The following is a 24,393-nucleotide window of genomic DNA, read 5'->3' as shown; positions in this document are numbered from 1 at the left end:
AAAATGCCATAAACTCTGAAAATGGCTGTTAATGTTTTCACTTTATTCAAAGTTGTAGCCCTCAAAATAATTAAATAAATCCCTTAATGCTTGCATTAATAATTGCAGCACCAAAACACTGACGCTACAACACTATCAAATCATGAAAATAAACAAAAGGCAGACAGAAGACGAAACAGCTGCAGCAGTTCTGTTGACTAAATGAGGTGGAGATACAAAAATGATTTCCTGCTGTAGGAAACATGACAAGGAAGCAAAATATACAGGAAGTGGAAATGAGAGCATTAACACCTGAAAAATATTACATACCTGATTTTCAAATGTGTGTTTGAAAGGTCAGTTATTATCTATTCATCCACCATGATGATGGAAAGACAGGCGAAGATTTATAGTCCACAAAACATTTTCTCTTGCTTTGCAACTTCGCAGCATCCTCCCACACAACTGGGGTACATTGCATTCACTGCAGGTCATTGTGAAACCTTTTTTATATGCCCATATGAACACATACATATGATTGACTTGAACATGTTACTTTCTGCTGCAGCTGACAATATCATGGCTATCTTGTGGAGCTTAAAACTATATTATTCCGCTTCTTATATGACCTCCTATATCACCGCCTACATGATCTCAGGGGACGGTTACACAAGCGGGTCACACGAGGACACAGAGGCATGCACTCTATAAGGACAGCCGCGTAAACACACCAGTACTGCTGTATTGGGAAACTGCATGAAACAAATCATTGCATTCATCTGAGCAAAACAACACAGAGAAGCTTTTATCCACATCCATGAGTACACATTATTTGTGTAGGGATGAGGACACACATAAACACACATGCACGCACGCACGCACACACACACACACACACACACACACACACACACACACACACACACACACACACACACACACACACACACACACACCAGCCCACTTGTCACACCAACAGCACAGCATGGGTGACCTTGGATGCCGTAAGCTTTGCCAGCGGCTGAGCCAAGACCAGGACAGAAGAGGAGGGCAGGGAGGAGGCAGCAGCATGGGAGACAGATGACAGGGGAGGAGAGGCAGAGCAGCTAAAGTAGGAACAGATCATTTTAGAGAAAGTAGGAGGATGGAGAGGGATGTGAGGGAGAAATGGAACAGGGGGAAGTTGAGAGGGAACGAATAAGAAGAGGGAGAGGGAAGGATGAGGAGGAAGAGAGAGGAGGTGTGAAAAGCTATGTACATGAATAACCTGCCAACGTCTTCATATGGTTGCATAGCAACCATGCGAAAGTCATGAAAACTGAGCCCTGTGCAATCTGCCAAAAAGGGAGAAAAAAACAGTACCACTTTGATTTTCAAGCACTTGGATGCTGAACAAGTCCTCCATTTGTGCAACACGTGCACGGACGCATGCACACACACACACAGCTTCATACATCAACCTATGCACATACAAATCCTATACAGCTTTCTGAGGCAGATGGGATGAGGTTAAGTAGAAACAATGAGGACTGGTGAAAAGGACAGCAGCAGGGAGTAAGGTCAACAAAGTATTATGGTAAATATATATTTAAAAAAAAGAAAGGTGGAGACAGAAAGAGAGATTATTGTTGACCAACACTCAGACATGGAGAAAGTTGCCATCTCTAGCTGCTCTTTCTTCTTTTCGAAAAAGGAGGAGGATGGAGAGGGATACTGTTACTGCATGGTACATTTTTGTCTGACATAAACATAGACATAACCCCGGTCCCTCCGCCCTCCGGCTAGACACGAGGGGGTAACACGTTGACACTGAACCCCCCTCTCTCCCCGGAGGAGAGTGCTACCCACGGGCACGCGGTGCAGCGGCAAGGGTGAGACCAGCTTCACCGGGAGTTTACAGTTTCTGAAAGAGAGGTGCGTCAGACATCGGCTACCCTCCTCCACAGCTCCGACGGTGTTTCCGCAGCGCATCGCCCTCCGACCCTTGGGCGAGGCGCCTCCAGCTACTGGAGGCGAGGACCAAGAGGCGTCTGTGGAGGGACAGCGGGTGGTCGTGGGCCACTGCTTGCCTGAATCAATTCAGTATCTATTTTCTGAATAGATACTGAATTGGGAAAAAATATACTGTAATGCACTGATGAATTGATATTTTTACCCACCTCTACTTTCAAGCCCCTGAGGTTAAAAGCTAAATTACGGACGTGATGCTGAGACAAGGAGTCTTTCAAACCCAACACAGGGGTGAACGTTGGAAGGCGCCGGAGACATTTTTCTCACAATGGACAGGCCATAATGGAGGAAGCAAATCTTTTGATTTGTATTCATCCCAAGCAGAACGGAAATTGCCATCAAAACATCAGCGTACTGGTTTGGATTTATTTAGATTTCTAAAACAGGATGTCTATTGCCATAAAACCAAATTATAATAAAAATGGAGATGATATGTAGCACTTCCTATTATCATTCTGAAGACGTAAGCCAAAGGCAAACAGGAACATTCTCTGTCATTAGTCTCATTACCTATTCATTAAAATGTACTCTAACACTGCAGTGATGGTACAGACTGCACCGCTGTCATTAAGTCAGTGCAATATCCTGATCTGCTGGCTGTCGCAGACAAATCCCTCAACGAAATATTTAGCAGAGGCCCAATCATCAGGATGGCTCCTCAGATTTAAATTTCATCTCTCCCACTTTGCATTGTGTCTACTGGTAAAACATTTACATCTTAATGTGCCTCGGAAGCTGCTGGACATCAGGGAATGCATATATCTAGAATGTCTATGTTAATATCAGTTCAACAGATGCCAAGTCGGACGAAAAGCATTCCCTCTCTCCACTCAGATTTTCCCAGCTGCTGTGTGGAAATCAAACCGCTCTGGTCCACTTCTTCGCCTCCTCTTATGTCCACTTCCTTTCAACTCCCCACTCTCTGAAACAATCCTATTCAGCGACAGATCACACACAAGTGGTTTCTGTCTTTCCGAGAGGCCAATGACCCACTTAGCAAGTTTATACCCAGGTCTTCTGGGCAGGCACTTATTAGCCCTGCTATTCAATGTATACACAGTGTGTTGTCCTCCATTCCAGCCAGCTTATATCGTATGTTATATTTAACATGTTTTGAGGACTGTGCCCCTTTCTAAATCTTTCATTAAAACAAATACATTAGATGAAGATTTTAACACATTAATTTAACAGTGTGGTTATGCGCCATGTTGTACATCTGCAGATATTTTACAGCAAGCTTGAAACTAGATCATATTTCATGAGGAAGATGTTTTCGGGTTTTCCCTCCCTCTGTGCTCGGGCGGCTTTGCCTCAGCTCTCTGTGATTAACAGAGATTCCTGAAAGAAACCTATAGCTGCTGCGTAAGCGTCTGCACAACAAGCACCGAGCTATTCTTGTTCTTGTTGAATAGTAATTCATATTAGCTGACTTGCTGAGTTAGATGTCTTGGTCGCTGTTTGGCTGTGTTAGCAAAGTCATCAGCTCACTGGCTTTTGATCATGAACCATGTCAGCCAATTTCCAGAGAGGTCAACCTTGTAGCATGTTACAGCCAGGTGTTTCTCTCTGGTTCAGGTTACGCTGGCTTGGTGCACTGCTGCTGTTCCTAGTTGTGCGCAGCGCTTGTGACAACTTGGACCGCAAACTATGATGGCAAAAACAAAGTATACATGTTTACTTCGCGACATACATTTTCAGGGCATAACATTGTTATGATGACTTTTGTTTGTTGCAAACATACAAATTGTTAGAGAAACCTGGGATTTGTTTCTACGCCAGCTGTGTTGCACTGAGAAACAGTTTAGGGCATCAAATCGCAAAAAAATCTGAATTCCTACACAATACTGTTTAATCATAGCGGCATTTACACAAAGCACATGCATTGTGCTTAAGCTAGTCCTAGACCTGTTTTCAGACTTTAGGGATAGAATTCATAGAGGAGCAGAAGTCCTAATCTTTTTCACTGTTTACACTTCAGAAACCCCAGTCAAGTTAGCCAGTATTTGGGAAAAACATTGGTTAGTTCTAATACTGATCCATTCTTTTTTTTTAACAGTGACAATGTTTCAACATATTTTGAGAAATTATTGTAAAACTGAATAAAAATCTTTAATTATACCTCGAGGACTAGATCCACACCACAACATAAATGCAATACTGTTTTGTTATTTCCATCCATGGATTGTATATTCCTGTGACATGTATCTTTCACATCATTTGTTTAGCATGATCTCATGTGTGTAGCCATTAAGCTAATATTACACACTACCTTCATTGTTCCTGCTTTGAAATGACACAGGGCTAAATTCTTCTTTCTGCAAAACACCTACATAATACATTTCAAAGAAAACGAATTCCCACAAACCACGACGAATTAAATAAAGATGGGCAAATGCCCTGGATTATTGTACTGACATTTTACAGTCCAACCCGTGCACTCGTATGTAAACATGTGAGTTATGTGTAGGCCTGTCACAATAACAAATTTTGGTGGAAAATAAATTGTCCCAGAAATTATTGCGATAAACGATAATTTGTCATTTTGAGACTATTTTTCAACTGATATAATGAGAATGGCATAATATTGCAAGTACGCCCTTTCAAAGATCAAACTTTTATTTCTAAAGAATATTTAACATTGGAATTGGAATGTGAAGAAGACATTTTGAATATCTAAAATAAATACACAAAAGAACCAAAAACATACAATAAAATGGACTCTCAGTCTCTGTTAACAAAAATTGCACTTGAATTACACACAACCAAAACGAGTTGTGGAACTGCCGTTTGTGACACGTATGTTCTCCCAGGGAATTTGTACTGGTTGTCAAATGTTTGCAGCATTTATTGAAATGCCGGCTTTTCGACGGTATTAAAGGGCTGCATCTCTTTAGCGATGTAGAGAACTACACTCTCTGTGAGTGTGCGCAGTTTTGCACCGTCCTGTTTGTATTTTGTTTGTCGACTAAACGCCCCAGTGATTGTGGACTGTGGAAGACGGAGACGGCCCCTCTGTAGCTTTAGTTGTAGCTTTTTTTCCCCAGCCGGGAAAACTGCATCAGATGATTATGCTTTAGGTGCAGATGCATGTTTGCTGTATTGCCACTTTTAGTTGCTACTGTTTTACAACAAATGCGACATACCGACTCGTCCGGGTTAAGTGGTTCACCACAGTCATTCGGTTTGAATCCGAAGCGCTCCCACACTGCAGCTGTTGTGTTTGGCTTTGAAACCAATTCCATCGTTGTTTTTATTCCTCCAAACCTCAACTAGCGTTACCTCTGGCCTGCTACTCCTCACGGGGTTCTCATGCGGCACTCTGTGTTATGTCAGAGGCAGGGCCCCGCCTCCCCACACAGAGACAGAGTGACTGATAATAGGGTTCACGTGAGAGACACGAGGAAAACAAACAAGCATGCAAATGGAAGGTGAGAGTGAGGTTACTTTTACATATGGTCTCCCAGGCACTACGGTACATGACAGAAGGATATTTGTCAGACATACGCATGCTTTACACACACACACCCAGGGCTGCTCACAGAACATGGAGGAAGATACATTTTAAACAGATTTTCAGTGAATTGACAAAATAAAATGACGAGGAAATACCATCAATTTAATATTAGTTACAGTGGTATGTTGTTCTCTAGATAATTTACAGTGCAGGAGAGGGAAGTGAAAGGCAGCTCACTCATTTCTAACACTACAATAACCGCAACCGCTCCAGTGGAGCTGCTCAGTGACCGACAGATCAGACGGAGGTTGTGCTAGGCACTTTGCAGATGTGAATGTTTAACTTTTTGAATGTGACGAGGGCGTTCCTGGAAAAGACTATACCTGAATTAATAAAGGAAAAAGAAAATTGAGAGATAAAGAACCCTTTGAGGACAGTGGCCAACTTTCAATATTTAACAATTTTCTAGCCAAAACTAAAAAGGGAATGTAAATATGGTTGGAAGATGCACTAACGCACTAAGGTTATTTTACAGAGATTAATGACAATAAAATAATATAATTTAAAAAATGAATGATGTCGAAAAATGCATGTAAATATGCAATCCATTACAGTGTTTTGAAAGAGTGCGATGAAATTCTCCCCCATCCTTTGTGCAAAGGACTAGTACTATAAATAAAAAGACTGGAAAATGATTGGGCTTTATAGTGCTGATACTGAGCCATAAAAATGCCTGAAATGGCTCTAATCCTGAGGACCAGCAAAGGACTGTACAACCAAACACGAGTTACCACAAAACAATACGCCAGCATGTCACTGCTGCTTAATCTAACTGAAAAAAGAAAAAAACAACCTCAGAGGACTGAAATTGGGTCAGCACACATATATCGCAGCACCGAGGCAATGTCACAATTGACCCCAACGTGATGATGGGTTCATCCCACGGTCAGCTGTCAGCTGGAGTCTTGATTTCAAATCAATCATGCACCATCAACAAAACAGGGGGATAAATAGATAAAAGAATGAGGACAATAATGGTGGTTGTTTGGTGGGTGCTCGGATGGGAACAGGGGCTCCCTTGTCTCACCACGGTCCACCCGCATTATCTGGGCCTCAAACTAGATTGTCCAAACCTTCCCAGCAGCACTGGTCTAGAAAAACATCAACGGATGACCAGATATTGCTCAACGATGCTGGATGCTGTGAGCTGCTTCATTAATGCTTCATGCCACTGAGCACTGCTTTGGAAATGAACTGGAGTGTTTGTTGCCCTGTCAAAGCATTTAGGGCCCCAATCATCCCGCGCCAGAGACGAGCAAATTCTGGCATGATGAGCACGATGAGCAAAAACAAAGAATGGAATTCACAGATAAACAAACCAGTACGAAAAAAGATATCGATACACATAAAGACGTACACATGTCAACCCTTAAGAGACACACATGTTTGTTTATCTCACTGAGTGGGGACAAATGATGCCTCACTGTGCTTTGATTTGGTCAGTGAGCTAAATTTTAAAAAAAGGCTTTTTTATAAGATGGATGGCTAAGGTAAGATGGTGCAAACAAAGACAAATACTGATTTTGCATTTTGTCCGATATCATGTCTATATGTATATACAAGTTTATTTCATTATATTTCTTACCTTTTAAATTATATTGTTTATTTTATTTTTGCTATTGTTATTGTTATTTTTTTTATATTCTGTACTTTGGCTGCTGTGGCACAAAAATTTCCCCATTTGTGGGACACTGAAGGATTACTGATTCTGATTCTGAACGCACAAACAGGAGTCTACGGATTAAGTGAGTGCAAATAAAACAAGGAACTGGTGGAAAAAAATAATTCCATCAAGATTGTCTTACAGCAACAACCGTAGGTTTAAACTGTAGGGTCAAGGTGCAGAATAACTAAATAACTAAATAACTAAAACTAAAATTCAGTTATTTGTTACTTTGTAGATCCTGATTTTTAAGTCTTGAACAGCCATTACTTGTGGGGTGTAATCATAGTGCTGTGGGCAGCAAACTGACTGTTACCACAGAGTGGTGACTACAGATTCAGAGAGGAGAATTTTTTTTATCAGTAATCAGACACAAAAAACCACTGATACAGATAATCAGAAAAACGCTAAATATCTGCCCAGATAATTGTCCAAGCCAGTATTATAGTACTATTTACTGTAATTCCATTGTATTTCTTAAAGGACACATGAGTGCGTTGTGCGTCTCCAAAGCTCAACAAATGCATCAGATGTATCAGCATATATGTCTGACAATGAGCAATAAAGTACAGTTTGATACTAGAAGACCAACAAAGTGTCTCTGTGTGTTCGCCTTTCAATTATTTTGTAGTTTCTCAGGGAATCTCTTTGGTTTCAAGTGAAGTTTCTCTCCAGTGTCCCTGTTCCTGCTTTGAGATGTCTCCTGTTTTATACTGTTTCATCACATTCGCTTTCGTCTCTCATTACTGCTGGTGAAAACACATTTCCTGGTTTTGCTGCTTCATAACAAAAGCCTTTAAAAGACAAAATAAGGTAGGACTTCGGCTGAGAATCTATACAAAGATAACCATGTTTGTCATTGACGTGGCAGCACTTTGTTGCCAGCTATTCTTTCATAATTCTGTGGGGGAAAGGAGTACTTAAAGCCGCTCCTTTGCCCATTACTCAAGCACGTCATTAGCTAAAGACAAGCTTTCAATCAAGGTCCCCCTGTTGTGGTGGAACTGCAAATCCCTTACATGTCAAGTCACACTGAGTTGAGCCACACTAGTAGATGTATATGGAAAGATGCTATGGCAGCTTCCCTGCCAGCTCAACGAAACAGTGTTTTTCCGTAACAGTTGGTAGCACTGATTCTCCAGTCAGTGCTATTTAGCCAATGCATTAGAGGAGGTCGCAATAAGATGACAATAAAAGGAGATCTAGATATACCTCAAACAAACAAAATTCGGAAAATGCTACGTAGAAATGTTTTTTTTGTTTTGTTTCTTGCATTATTTCAAGGAATTGTGTATACATGAATTCTGAATTGTGTGTACCGTTTCTTAAATCTATATCCACTGAATTTTTGTTATCCTAACACTAACTTTTCTGACCAAGCGAACAGTACAAAATACTTCAAACTCCTGGTATGAAAACTTTGGACAACCCTCATCTGAAGCGTGCTGGGAGATTACTGCTGCGATGTCTCTCTGTGCTAACACGGGATATTCTACACGGCAAGGGATGAACATGAATCATATTGCTCGTCAGTAACACTGCATTGCAAATGAGGATGTCACCCCCGGGCCTGTAAGCTTTCATCTGTGGGCCTGAACTGGCATGTGAACAGGACTGAAAATAAATAGAACTCCTTGTACAAATTCTCCCACTGGATCTCTTTTTATGATTGTTAAGAAAATAACAGGGATTATTTTGTTGAATATGGGAGCTCATGTAACTGACTCCCCCAAGATCCTTCTGGCAAAAAAAAAAAAAAAGTGGAAACTCTTTCTTTTCAGAATTTGTTCTTTTTGAAGCTCCCTGTGAATAGGATTATGAGGGTAGACTTCCAAGATCGCAGATTCTGCTCATCCAAAAGTAGAAAAAATGTGTTCTACTGATGCTATTTCAGTGAGCAAATTGTTTTCTAATGATGCAGGCCCAAGGAGAGTTTCTTTCTCATACTAGGGTGCAATTTGGATGAAAGAATGGCATATGTGAGCTCATTCACTTCCTACTCCTGGGTCTGGAGAGCTAAGATCTGCCGATTAATATCACAGCCTATACGCCTGTTAAGACTGCATCCATATGAACTTTTGAGCATGCAGAAACATGGCGGGGTTTTTTTTCAGAGGTGGGACACACTGGCACACTATTATGGTGATTGGACATGCATTTCAGGAGATCTAGGAGTTTGCACCAATAGCCCGATGCTCTCTAACAGTACTGTGGATACTGGATTCTTTCAGACGTAATGATATGCATCTAAGGAACGTACAACAGAGCAAAGGGAGAGGTAAGGGGGCAGTCAGACTGGGCCTGGGTTAAACAGGAAGTGTGTCCATTAGCAGCCCATTAGAGGCAGTTGCTGGTAATCATGTGTGGGGTCATGGTAGCACGGATGACAACCAAGAATATGCCTTCAATTCCATCATCATACTTACCCTGCTCCACACTTTGGAGTGACTAGCGAGCTTTTCTGTAGCACAGTGTGACTAACCTGACTGTGAAAAAGGTCAGCAAAATGTCTGAACATGGACAAATTGTTCGACATCCAGGCAATTAGCGTGGCCAGTGAAGAGTAACTGCTTATTTCTAACAGCTGTAAAATGAATCACCAAACCCTTTAATGGTTTTCCAGAACAAGACAGCTGCTCTCGCTCACAGTGAGCTATGGCCTGCCTTCACATATCTGAAAAACTAAAGAAAAGACTGAGAGACTCATGATGACATATCTCAGCTTTTATGTAGGTTAATGCATTTTTTGCCTTTGGGTCTGCAGTGTACTCAGGTGTTCGTTGGCGGGCTTGCAACCAAAATTATTAATGCAACATTTAAAGGACTCTATAATTTAAGCTGAGGGGAGAGTTTGCATCCTACAGGACATGTTTAGTGGTTCTGAAATGGTTGAACACCCACTGGCATTTATAGAGGCATGTAGTTAGTGTTCCAACTAGGTGCATGGATAAAACTTTTTCTTATCACAAAATTCTGAAACTCAGAAACCAAACAACCCTGGGACAACTGAGGCAGGTGACACACTTACTTTCCAACAACTACGCTGTAGTGGAAAGAAAACTCTGTGAGGGAAAGAATATTTTCTGAAAAAATGTATTTACAAAGTGGAACTTGTAATTTCATGGTGGATCAGGAACTTTGCTTAATCTGCATCTTTTTAATATAATGTACCGATTAAATATTAGCCACTTTCATTTAATATTTTTTACATAATTATTCAAAAAGAACTGACTGCTATCCATTTAAGTCCTCAAGTTTATGAACATCCCCTTATTTTCTTTTATAACAGAATTTGTTTATCAAATCCCTTATTGAGTTTTTACCACACTGAAGTCTACACTTACATTCCCATAAATTAAGATTTCTATTTAAGTTTAAGCTGTCAAAGTAGGGATTGGTGTAGAACTGCAATGGTATGAATGTATGAATGAATGTTGTTGTTGTGAAGTACAGACAGAAACTCTATCAGCAATTTTTCTGAAAATTAAGGATGAATATTAGTAGTTTTTAAGCAGGAATGCTGTCTAACTGCAAAACAACTTCTCCAATGCAATGATTTGATGCTCATCTTTAGAACTGTCAGACATGACACTCAAATCTTTCAGGAGGTCTTCAAATTAGATCTCACAAATTACTGAAGATCTCACAACTTCACCATATTTTCTTAATCTATTTACTCTCTATATATGGTTGTTTTCAATCTTATATTATTCTTCAAGTAGACCAGCGGTTAGGAATCATCACTGTGCACCACAAGAAAACTCAATGGAAAGTAAGTCTGTCATTGTTCTCTTGCTTCTACTATCATGAAACATTCATCCCAACCCTCCCAATCAAAGTTTACAGACAGCAGGTGAAATCAGCTGATTATTAATTTCAAATGCCGTATGGTTTAATGAACATTTTTCACAGTTTGGCTGCCTGGTTAGCATGCTTTCAACAAGTTGGTGCCTGTACTCCGCAACAACATCACAACGAAGACCAAAAGAGTAGTGACTGCAGAAATGGTCTCATTGACTGATACGTCATACATTTCAGGAGAGCCTTCAAGTTAAACTTTCATGCATATCAAATTAATAATTCAAGCTGATCAGCTTCACAGTTCTGAATCAGATCCTCATCAATTAAGAGCAAGGAGTTCATGTAGGATGAGGTTAACTAAGTCAGTTATTTCAATGTGTCAGATTCCTTTAATCAGCATTTCATATCTCCTGCTGCTCATCTCATTTTCAGGTTGTAGCTGAAGGTTGTGAATATTAACCAGGCTGACGGTAGAAACTGCACTATATCTGTCATCTCAGTTAAGAAAAGCTGATTGAAGAGCTTCCAGTTTTAGTTTTTAATATCTTCAGTTCCCGCAGAGCACAAAATAATTGGAATCAATAAGGGCTTCATATTCAATAACTTGATGTTAGGATTCATTTTTGATGAAATATTTTAAAAAGATTGAATCCCAACCCAACCAGATTTATTTACACCTGCAGTCTCAAACCCTTTTTAGTAGCTCATCATTTCTCTGCTCAAGTTTTGTGCATTACACATCAGAACCATAACATCACATCCCTTTTCAGTGCTGACCGCAGAACACTTTGGTGAACTGAAGGCCGAGATGACTGTAACTTAACCCCACCAATATCAGCCAGTCATTCCAGTTTCTCTTTGCTCCGTCAATCCTACTGCAACTTCAAAGGGGCAGTTAGTGCGGTCACTGCCTGTTAGTCTGCATGGCTACGATGCATCAACTTCTGCACAGAACATCCTGCAGCTTCATCCTGCCTAAGGTTGGTCGCACAGCTTCAGATTCTGTGTCACTTGTGAGGAAAACAGGACAGTGTGAATTAAGGGGGTACTGAGCATGTGTCATGAATTTTGCATCATGAGGTCTAATGAGTGTGAAAATAATTAAAGGTGTTTGAGACAAGGTTATATCAAATCACATTACATCCACCATCCTGTCACGTCGCATCGCATCAGAGGGTCAGAGTGTCTGTCTATGACTCCCGCTGCTCCACTAATCTCTCTGCTCTGCTTTCCCCACATTCACTCAGCGGGGGTAATAAGGCCATACAACCATTATCCATCCCCAGCAGGGGACGTACCACTTAGCAGTCAACACACACACACTTTTTGTACCGCACTTCTAATTTAAAGCAAGCGGGCAATGGCAAAAATCCTTTGCTGCTCATGTATAACAAGTACACGCCAGCCAACAGATGATGAGGACTTTGACAATACGCGTTTATACGTGTTGTCATTATTTACATACTCTTCATTTTTAGTGACATTTACTATACGAAACTGTTATTACATTTTCCATTACTTTGCCTGTAATAATTAAGTTGATTATTCAGTTGTGAAATATTCTGCCTCATATCATCCTCATCTAACTAACAGGAGAAAGGAGCAAGTATTGTTACATTAGATGAAGTAATACAGCAGATTTGAAAGAAAGAGTTTGATTTTATATGGTTATTTTACACCTATGTGATTTCGCTTTTACACACTTAAGGAATTTTGACAATTATTACGCAACACATTTCTTCACAGAATGTGGTCAATTTTTCTGAGATTTTGCACCACAAATGAAGGTATCAACCAATCATGTTGTTTGCAATAGATGCCAAATTACACCTTGGTGGCAACGACAGTGGCACACCTGCTCACTGTTTAACATCATTCAGCATTAAATTACCCTGTGACACAGGTGACCAGTTACCTTTATTGCTCACCACACTAACAGGCTGCTTTATATGTATTTTTATACACGTGCTGATGTTAAGCAGGTATTGTATAATGTTCACCACATTCATCATCATCACCACAGTTTTGGTTATTGCCGTGGTAATATTTGCAGGGGTTAAACTTAATCTACTTACTCACCTGCATGATACAAATAAAACAGCATATCACATCACACATTTGGAATTAAAAGCCAACCAGATTAACTAATCAGCATTGCATTGTCATCATACTGCCAAAACATGTTCGCTTGAACCAGTTCTTTATACCCTAACATGTTATATAATTTTTGAAAATACACCAAATTTCTCAAACACTGAAAATGTTAATAAGCCCAAGTCAAAGCATGCTTCATTATCTAATTAAAAAAAGATCGATTTTAGAGCCAAAAGCATAAAACCCTCTCTTGTCTGCTGGCTCAGAACACCTCCTTCTTCTTCTTTTCCTACGATGTAGCTGCTTGCTGAGCCATGCAGGCTTGATACAATTACCTGACTACAAAAATGCTGATTTAACTTACAGATACTTCCTGTAATAACCAATTTTAGAGCAGACGGAGTCACAGGTGTGCAGTGAGTAAATAAAATTAACTTCATATCATCATATCAAAGTGGTGATAATTATTTGCCGGTGCACTGACGTGTGTGTGCGTGACTGAATGTCATTTTCATTTTTTTCCCCCATTACCTCTCTTTAACCAGCCTTTTCTGATCCTAAGTAAACATGATGTCACACCTGAGCTGTCAGATGTAGTCTTCAATTAATTACATGCTACTGATGTTGTACCCTGTAGGCTCACAGTAACTTGCATGTAAAGCATTCTTAATAAATTCTTCAACCCTACAAAAACTGTATGTGAAAACATTATATTACTATATTGCATCTGTGCGGTATAGCAGGTGACTTACACAAGTGGAACATTAGCTGCTTTCGGTGAAAGTATTTATTGCAGATATTTAAGAAAGCAGTGTTTGGTAAGTGGTAACCTGAGAAGACAACCAACCAGCTCCTGCAACCAGCTCCTATGCCAGTCTAGAAATTCTGAAACAACATGAATGTGTGTGTGTGTATATATATATATATATATATATATATATACATACATATATACATATATATATATATATATATATATATATATATATATATATATATATATATATATATATATATATATATATATATATATATATATATATATTTTTTTTTTTTTGTATATAATTCTACCACTGAGACGTGGAAAAAAAAACTGATGCCACATAATCAAAATGATATATGGTATACTATATTGTTTGGTATCACAATAATGATATAATTTCTAATGCCCAGCTCTAACTGCATTCTAAGACAAGAATGTTTCTTAAGTGGTCATCTTGCTGTTCAATAACACAAAGTCTTTCTCTGTCAAAGTGGTCACCTTGTGTCAGTTTCAAACAGCAATCTAGCTAAGAGCTAACTTGTGTTTATGTGTATACATCACACACTGTGGCTCAGTGCTGTTATTGTAATATTCCATTTACAAACATCATATTATCATCGCTTAATGCTTATCACCTCCAGTACTCAAAATCACTTGGTAGGCTACTGTGAAACTGTTGAGCCAATCGATCTGTTAAGCTCACATTAGCTTAGGCACCATTGCTACAGAGTTCTCTGCTTGGTACAAGCTTATCGAGTTTAATACTACATGTTGACCACAAACACTAGCCTGTGGTGTAATTTACCCCCCCCCCGTGACTTAAATATAAATGCAGTTACTGGTCAGAAAAAAACTCAACCCTCAAACCCAAACAGTATCAGCCTTTGTTTTCTTAGAAAAAAAGAGGCAGGAGTTGTAGTTTTAAAAATTAAAACCAAAATGTGTTCCCTTAGCAGTCAGCACTTCCCTCAGCCATTACTCAGGCTACCACCAAGTCCTTAAATCAAGCCTTCTATATGTGGAGTAAACAGAACCTAGGCAGCTCTTTACTGATCACTTCTAACTCACCAGGCAACACCAGCTCCGCTTTATATCTTTTGGAAATAAATAAAGTGAGACTGGACATATGTAGAATAGTAGATGCGTGTGTGTATGTGTGTGTGTGTGTGTGTGTGTGTCTTTGTTATACACGTTAATCTGATTTAATTTGAATGAAAAGGGTGGGGGGGGGAATCACCCTATGATCTGAATGTTTACACTCTCTATGAGAGGGTCAACTCGTGCCTGAAGTTATGTATATGACATGGCTCTGATATCAGGAGGAATTTCCTAACTTGTCTCGGAACGGCTGCCTTAACACATTCTTAACACCTTCTCCTCAGTCATTTACTTGAGTGTTAGCTGGCAGCTTCAACACAGCGAGCTTAATGAAAACAAAACACATTTAATCCACTAACCAGTGAAATGTTAGCTGTTAATGAAGCGGTGTATGTGACAAGCTGCGTGAAGCCCCTGGCCCGAGGTAAATCCTGCACCAGGACCAGAAAACAACATCTAAATTACTGAACAAACATCGCATTGAACTAAAGCTGACCTCCACCATCAGACTTTGGGTTGTTTCCACTCTATTTACCTTCTATGGATAGAAAAACATGACTACTGACACTTGCACATACTTGGAACTGCCATAGGCCACAATTTCCCCATCTCACACTTCATCAGGTAGAAAATATACAACTGTATTCGGTCAAAAAAGAATGATGAAATGCTAAAAAATAAACAAATAAATAAATCCCTTTGACTGTGCAATAAATGAAATCAGAAGTCTGAAAAACTGACACTGAGGCCAGAATGGATGGACAGATGGCTCACTAGATAAGACAGTATTGTAATTTAGTGCTGGAATGACTGGATGATTAATGTAGTTAATAAAGTAATCAGATAAATCGGCAGGAAATTAATCTTTTTAGCATGGACCCCAAAGATTCACTGCTTTCATCTACTCAAACATGATCTACTGGCTGACATTTTATTTCATATCATTTACAAAGGAATGTCTTTGTGTTTTGAATTGTTAGTCTAATAAAATAAGCAATTTTCCAAGCAAGTGTCCCTGGGAAATTACAATGGACACATTTAATTAATTAATACCATTGTGTGAAATAAATCCAAATGATGAGAGACAGAATAGCTGAAAATATAAAAACATTAGTCACATCTCTGTAATCAGCAACAACTGTGATAATCAAGTCATAATTTAAAGGATAATTCCCGTTTATTTTAATCTTGCGGCCTATTTTAGCATCTTGTGCGGAACAAAAACACTACAGATGTCATTTGCTTTTGATAGCTTGACACCCATTAAGCAGGAACTAACTTGGAGAGAGAAAAAAATGCAAAAGTGACATCAAATACAAGAGGCCTTTTAATCACATTGGATCTCTGACATGACGGACAAAGAGGCTCTGAGAGAGGAGCACTCTACTCTCGCATGACTGGGCTCATTTTCACACTTTGTTTTGTCGTTGTGTGAGTGCTGGGGGTAGGAGACAGCAAACTGGACTGCATTATCATTAATATGTCTGCTCTGGCTAGTTTGATTTTCAGCTCATCCTCCCTCTTCTCAAGGTGCTTTTCCATGTGTTTATTCACAGCAGTTCTCAATGTTATACTGCACTTGGGCTGGTATGAGTCCCCCGCCCTCTTCGACACTGATTAGCAGCATACATGCCCAGTGCATCACACTGTTATTAATGCGGTATAGCGTAGTGGTAGTAGTACTACATAGTAACCACTTTTAATATACTTTTTGATTTTGTTGCCTAGGAAATGTTCCCAAACTAAGCCTCTTCAAGCATGTTTCACTTTATCTTTTACCTCCGACTGTTGTAGTGAAGTCGTTAGTAGTGACTGTGAGCAAATTAACCTATAGACTGACATGCATTAACAGATCGAAAATGTCAATCACGATTAACCCACTTACAGTTAACCTAGCCTTACTGCTTTGGAATAAGTACAGTTATTAGCTGGACCACTACTTTCAGGTTAGCCCCTGGACTTATTGATCGTACTATAAATACAGCTGAGAATACAGCACTGGAAGAGCCTCATGGATCCTTCAGGTTTTTAGTTTAAAAGTACTTTGTTACACTTACAGTGACAGTGGACAAAGGGGGGAATGGTCAAAAATGTGCGTTGACCATTTGAACTGAAGGTGGTTTACATCATGTCTCTGAAAAAACAGTCAAACGTGCTAATTGCTAATGGTCCCTCCATGTTCTGTTCCATTTCTCTTGTTTTTCCTGCTTTACCGAAAACATATATAAACCTGAAAATGTAATGTTCAGAGATGGTGTGATAAGAAAAAATAAACTATAACAGCACAGCTAATACTCAACTGATAAAATCCATGAGGCACAGCTCAGTGTAAGTCCTCTCTGGCAGGTGCTTACAGGAGTAGAAGGGGCAACACCAAATTGTTCCTGGTGGATCCACATCCAGAACATGACCTTTACTGTGCAGACCTTATTAAAGACTCCTTCCATCTTGATCTTGATTTCCTGCACAGTGTCTCCCACCTCCCTCCCATCTTCCCCATCTCTCTCAGATGTTGAGAACAGCAGGATGCCAGGACAATACTCTTTCAACAGTCGTGACAAGAGCTTTACTGTACAAGATTGCTGTAAACCCCTGAGGGAAGGAGTAAAGGCCCTGACCTCCAGCAGAAGTTTATTCTGAGCGGGGAGTCCATTCTTTTAATGTAATCCCTGGACCACTTCCTGTTATGGCCACTCCTAACACAGGCCTCTGTTCCTTTATCCATAGGGCAGAGAGTCCATGTGTGTGTGCTGCCTGCAACATGGATCTGTGTCTTCAATTTGAGAACATTCCTGTGTGAGAGTCCTCCCTAGAGTCCCAGGAGCTTGTTATAAAGTCTTTCTCTTATCCAAGTAAAGCAGGATTTTTCTTTGGTCTTTGCTCTTATCCCCCAGAACAATACAAGCCCTTTGAGAGACGCTCCTGAAAGACTGTACCGTAGTAAAGCCAGAGACAGAGAGAGGGGAAACTTGAAAGAGAGAACTAAGGGCTGCCACAGCAAACACAGCGACAGCAAACTTGCTGTCACTTACAGATAATGTCAGCTGGCCTGCTGCTACACAAGTGTCACTAAGCCTCATGCACTCACCTTTTCTGTATCATTCAAATTTGATAGTTTATTCTCTTCTCATTTTACTTCGTTTACCATCCATCATTTGTTTCATAAATCATACTCAAAGTCAGTGTCATTTTTTGGGCAGTACATTGGTTTGGTACAGTAATAGTGCACCCACTTAGTTAAGTGGAATTCCAGAATTTTTAAACCTGGGCCCTTTATTTACATGTTTTGCTTACTTAGAGCTTTGGTATGGCTATGACGTAATACTTTGGGGCAACTCCGACTGTCAAAATGACTTCACTAAAAGTGCTTATTATTATAAATATGTAATTGTACATATGAATACCAAAATTCCCCTTAACTTCCTAACTTCCTTTGTCACAGTTGGTAGGTAGCGTTATCTTAAGGTGTTCTTTTGAGTTGCAGTGCTGGTAAATTCAGGAAGTGGCCAATCAAACTGCAACTTGGGGGGAAATGGAATGTTTTAGTTGAGAGATTCTGTTTTTTTTCCAAAGACTATATCATTATTCATGATAGACTGATCGTCCTGTTGGGTTTTTTTTGTAGTCTGGGGGCGAGTATTCATCTTTGCCTCATCAGCCACGATGTTGCCTTTTTTTAAATTCAGTTTGGTTTGCTTAGCTCCATTCAGCTCTTGTTATCTTGTTCTGACTTTAGTTCTGGTTAGTTAATCTATTTTAGATTTCAGAATTTAGTTGGTGTTTCTTTCACTTTTCTTTGAGTACCTGCCAGCATAGTCCCTAATAACCAGTGAGATTTTATCAATTCAGTGTATATCTGATCAGCAGCGTCTGGGATGGTGCATGTGACAAGTCAGTGAAGAATTACATGACTGACGTAATACCCCCTTTGGGCCAATCACTGTAAATTAAACACGTGGAAACACATCGATGACATGCATCATTTCCTCGCGGTCAGAGCTAATTTCATCAGGAGCGTTTGAGATATCAAGTGTGACACATGGACTTACAATTATTATAAAGTTCAGAATTCCTCTGGTCTCATCCGTGTTAATGCTGGGAACCCTGTGGAGCAGTAGTTGGATGCATTACCTCCCCCTGATTTTGGTAAAATCATATTTGTGATGTCCATCACAAATGTTGCAAACACAACGGCATGAAACTGATCTTGTTTAGTTACCACATCCTTGCCACCATAAGCTGTGGTTTGGCCAGCCAGATTTATAAAGCAAAAAAAGAAACCTAAAACTGGTCAACTTTCTGTGAGGTAAAACTGCTCTTTGAATATGTAGGATCCATAATTATGTATATTTTTTTTTTATAATTTTAGCATGATGGGTAGAGTGACACTTCACACAGGAAGTCAGTCAATTAAGGGCATTTCAGATCCAGAACTATTTCTTGTATCATAACAACACCATACAACAGGTGCTGGCTTTTGGATTGCATGTTTGATATATGGCCCACCAAGGGATAGAGTTAGGGCACCAATCGACATACTTATCAGATTTCTTCATCAACAATGGATGAATCAACTATATATCACTTTAAGCGTAGCTCAGAGTGATGAACCCAGAGAGTTAACGCCCAGCTCTGCAGTTCCCTTGAGACCTACTCAACATCTAATCATGTTGTTTCTTCTGGTTCTACTGTCCACAACTTTACTGTTACAGTTCACATCCACCGCCATCATCAACCACGAGTACAGCAACAGCCGCTAGTTGTTTATTAGCGCAAAAGCTTATGTCAACTTGGTCAGGTGGACAAAAACAAACATCCAAATCAATGTTAATGTCTACGCAACTTTGCTAATGTCAGCTATAACAATTCAGCTATTGGTGTTACCTTCAAGTAACCTCAACAAAATCAATCATCAATTTAATTACAAAAGGCAGGCAGTTGGACCTCTTGCTTATGGCTGGGTTTATGCTTTCTGGGACAAATTCCAGTCTTCTCTGCTGCTCCAGAGTTTAATATCTTTAGATCCTTGGCCTGTTTTCAAGATAATAACCTCTGTTTAAATCCTCTTTATATCATGTTGCCTTTATCCCACATTACAGATGGACACAGCGGATACCATTGTGGATACCATTTTGCCTTCCCGTCTGTATAAGCCCCTTGAAATATAGCTTGATATTGTGTGAATTGTTTCAATACTCATAACACTATAGATAGATCATTCAACTTTTTCAACATTCTTTTTTCAGAAATATGTTTTTTTTTCCATAGGAAAGTTTTTTTTTCTTTTAGCAAAGGGAGACACATTTCAAAGTTTTCCTTTAAAGGATGACTGAAATGATGTGAGCATTTTAATGCGTTTACAAGCTGTCTTTGGTGAACTAGTGGTGAAGTAGAACAGTAACAACAATGGTCGGGAAATCGGTGAGGAAAGACCAGACAGAAGAGAAAAAAGGAAAACAAAATCTGGCTATTATATCCACCCAACTCTGGCGCCCTCTCATGAGTTCAATATGGGCCCGAACACATGCATCTGAAATACGACACTGCCATAAAACTTTTTTTTTTTTTTTAAACTTCCACAAACTCTTTTCAAGCCTGCTTTCAATTATTAATGTTTCCTGCTCAGTCGCAGCTCATGTTTTGAGCGCATATTCCTTTAGGTAACACAACATTAAAACTTAAACTCAATTAAAGTCCAATGTCATGGTCTTAAAACAATATGTCATGAGACTCCTGGTGATTCTCAGGCTGAGTTAAGATCTTCTTCATCAGTAATTTCCTGTCAGATGGAGGGAGAATTGTCCTTAGCTAATACATGATTTTCTGTGTGGGTCTAGATCTGAGTCTAGATCTGGCGTTTAAAATGAATTGAAAAGAGGCTGCCTTACATTAAGATGTTTCTTAAGAAAAGAACAGAGCATTCCCGAAAAGACTAGCACCAGAGAGTTGCCACGAGGTTCCTCTAATGTCTGTGTGTGTGTGTGTGTGTGTGTGTGTGTGTGTGTGTGTGTGTGTGTGTGTGTGTGTGTGTGTGCGAGTGTGCGGGTGTGTGTGTGTGCGTGTGTGTGAATGTGAGTGTGAGCACACTAAAGAGCAGTACAGCCTGTTTTAAATTGTACTCTGTCAGGCAGTACAGTATGTACATTCACCAGTTGGTAACTTCAATCAGTAGTCCCACAGTTTAGGCTCTGTGCTGTCTGTCTCTCTATCCCTTTCTTTTTCTGACCCTCACTTTTCTCATCAACCTGTGACTGGTGTAATTGGAGGTTACTTTTCAGATTTATCGATTGTTTGGTATATAAATTGTAAAACAAAATAATAAATAATGAAGATCCACCATATGTTCCCAGAACCCAGACTAACATCTTCTAATGTCTTGACCCAGAGGTCTAAAATCCAAAAGATATTACGTTTAGATTTATATATAACAGAGACAGTCATCAAGTCGTCACATCTGACCAGCTAACACCATCAACATTTCATCTGCTTTTCCTGATACATGACTCAAATGAAGAATTCTAATAAATGGTGCCATTAAATATTCTTTGAGCCATCGATCAGTTGATCAGCTCATTAGTTTAAGTGGAACAGCGTTATTGTTCTAAAGAGCTTTGATCTCAAAGTTAGACAAGACAAAGTACAGTAGCTACACAGTAGCAAATCACTCATAGGTACAATATTTTACTTTATATTGCTATATAATTATATTTTGATTAGTTTAGAAAGTTAGAGATCTAAATTTCACAAGTCAATATAACTATCAGCAGATATTATCTTATTACATATGAATAGTCTTAACATTTTATGGTACTTCTGACCTAAATGCTTGAACCTTCTACCATTTTAGTTTTTGTAACTGAGGAGGTTATGTTTTTGCCTGTGTCTGCATTTTTGTGGTTGGTTGGTTTTTCAGCAAAATTACACAAAACTACTCAACGGATTTCCATGAAATTCAGCATAGCCCAGAATAGACCTAGTTAACTTTTGGTGTGGGTCCGTACAAATGGACAGATCCAGGATCACTGTCTTTAACACTATGTAATAAGCCGCTTCTCAAAACTTTGCTTAGTATCTCAGGGACTGTTGTATTGATCTTAATATAAAAAAGGATTCATTGAATTAAAAGGGGCCTGTTGGGCCTTGGCATAGGTATGCGCTACCTTTAAACCGTTCACTGGTGTCCTTAATCTGCTGACATAACATATGAAACTAGATAAAGATTATAAAATATTACTTTATCTAGTTTCAGTGAGAGCAGCCTCTCTGCTGCACTGTTAGCTCTGGGGGGTCTACTGTACATTGTTGGTTTTTCACGTGCAACTGATTCATACATAAGCCAATCTGCTTTGTGAGTTACTGCTCTGGACAAAGCCACTTCTGACATTTATCAATTCATTCGTTTATAGGCCAACAAACAAGCAAATACATTTTAACTGGCTTAACATTTGATGTCATTACCACACATTTTGTACCTATATAAATACATACGCAAGTAATGACCCCAAGTTTGAGGAAAGTTATTCTCACTGAAGCTTCTAAGCCCTGAAACTGGAATTCAGGACAACTTTAGATATCAGTATTGGCCTAAAAACAAGCTGCAACCGAAAGAGCTTCTGTTGAGCAGCAGTCTCTGTGGCCAATGGTAGGAAATACAGGATGCTGGCACATGGAATCTCCCCACATTCCCCATACTTGTCTCCAGTCATTTGCATAAAGGCCCTTCACACCAACACAGGTGTTTACAGCAGTTCAGTCCGATTAGAGCTCTGCTCAGGCCGACTTACAGTACACTGGAAATGACGTGCGGTTACTTGACACCACCTAACAATGACAATGAGGTGTAATATATCACACCCTGACATGTGCAACATAGCTCATGAAGGGTGAGGGATCAAGCACAGCCTGTACATGCTCACACGGTGCTGAGAGGACGTCTAACTAACCAAACTAAGTCAAATCATCTGTGTGTGTGTGTGTGTGTGTACACTCTGTTGCAAGACCTTACATGACATCATGACTGGAATGTGACCAAAGACCCAGTGTGAAGGAATGTACTGTACTGTACTCTGCTACTTAGTGTGGTTAAAGAAATTAAACATTCCAGTGCAAATAAAGGAAGGCTACATTTGAGCAGATGGTCATAAATAGTCCACAAGTTAATAAGAAGGCTAAGACACTGAGCTACAAGTTTGATCAACTCGGGTACAACATGAGCTACTCTGGAATGAGATATGATTAAGAGCAGGCTTAGAAATAACGTCTTCCATCGCAGTCTGCTACATGTATATGATTCTTCATCCCCATCTCCCATATCTATTACACACAAATAGAACAAGAACACCTGAGAATACAAACTGCAGTGACCCTAAACGTAATGGCATCGGCGCTTTTCACCTGACAACAAAAACACTGGCGTGCTGCTAAGAAAATTGGTAAATTAACTGACAAAGAACTAGAGCACACATTTGAATAATCACTTAAGGAGCCAATCTGTAACAAGGTTGTTAAGATGACACGTTGATTTGAAACGGGGTTAATGGTGTCTCTGTCTCATCCACTGCATCCCTCTATCTCTTACTTCAGGTAAGAGGTTCAAACGCAGGGCATACCACTTAACACAGTACAGTACATGTAGATGCCATGATCAAACTAATTCAGACTGCAGGTTTGGCTGGGAGCTCCTCCTCGCTGTGTCTACACCTCTGTGATGTAAGCAGGACGTGGGACCTCGGGGACTCGGGCAGCGCCTGTTATGTAACTGGTTTTCCCTCAGACAAGAGGCAGGCGGAGGGGGGGAGAGAGAGAGACTGGTTTTCCTTCCTGTCTCTAACCCTCCCCCTTCCTCAGCTCGCTATACATTAAGCCTCAACCTCAGAAAACCAGGACGCTGCCTTGGAGCGGCGAGCTGTGGGAACGGAGGGGAGGGGGAGGAAGGTGTTAGTCGGAATGGACGTCAAAAGAGGTCACGTCTGGCTGCGGGCAGAGATTAGGGCTTTGTGCGAATGTATGCACACATACGTGGAGCACCTTTGCGTGGGCTTTCTTTGCTTTCTGCTGCATTTCAGCAGCACTTTCATTCAGTTTTCTTTGAGGAGTTATGCATGTCACAGTCATACACATCCAATGCAGCTTCCTGTGGTAACAGTGAAATCCTGACATGTGAAATACACCTGACAAACGCACAAACAACAGCATTTTTAGCGTGATTTAGCTTCATATGGTTTATTGAGCATTACGCCGTGGCTTGGCAAGCTGCTTTCGTCCAAGAAAGCCTCATAAAAGGCTAATACATCTGAGAGAAAGGTCACCGAAAACTAATAAAATCCTATCTGGGTTACTGGGGGAAACTCCTGTAAACAACCTGAGTGAGAGTGCCTGCCCTGCATCATCATGTAGGCCACTCTCCCGCGCCACAAGGGAAACACACTTTCTGGATGGACGTTCATTCCTATTTCACACACAGCTATGGTT

At 40.0% G+C, this 24,393-nt stretch overlaps 1 protein-coding gene across 5 annotated transcripts in view; it reads right to left on the bottom strand.

Moving 5' to 3' along the window:
- Positions 1–24,393, bottom strand: part of LOC119013385 (thyroid hormone receptor alpha) — a 97,187-nt gene that overhangs the window by 71,346 nt on the left and 1,448 nt on the right. The window lies entirely within an intron of this gene.

Source organism: Acanthopagrus latus, chromosome 23 (genome assembly GCF_904848185.1).
Source record: "Acanthopagrus latus isolate v.2019 chromosome 23, fAcaLat1.1, whole genome shotgun sequence".
NCBI lineage: Eukaryota > Metazoa > Chordata > Actinopteri > Spariformes > Sparidae > Acanthopagrus > Acanthopagrus latus.
Note: the sequence above shows the minus strand (reverse complement) of the source record. Positions and strands in the feature narration are given on the sequence as shown.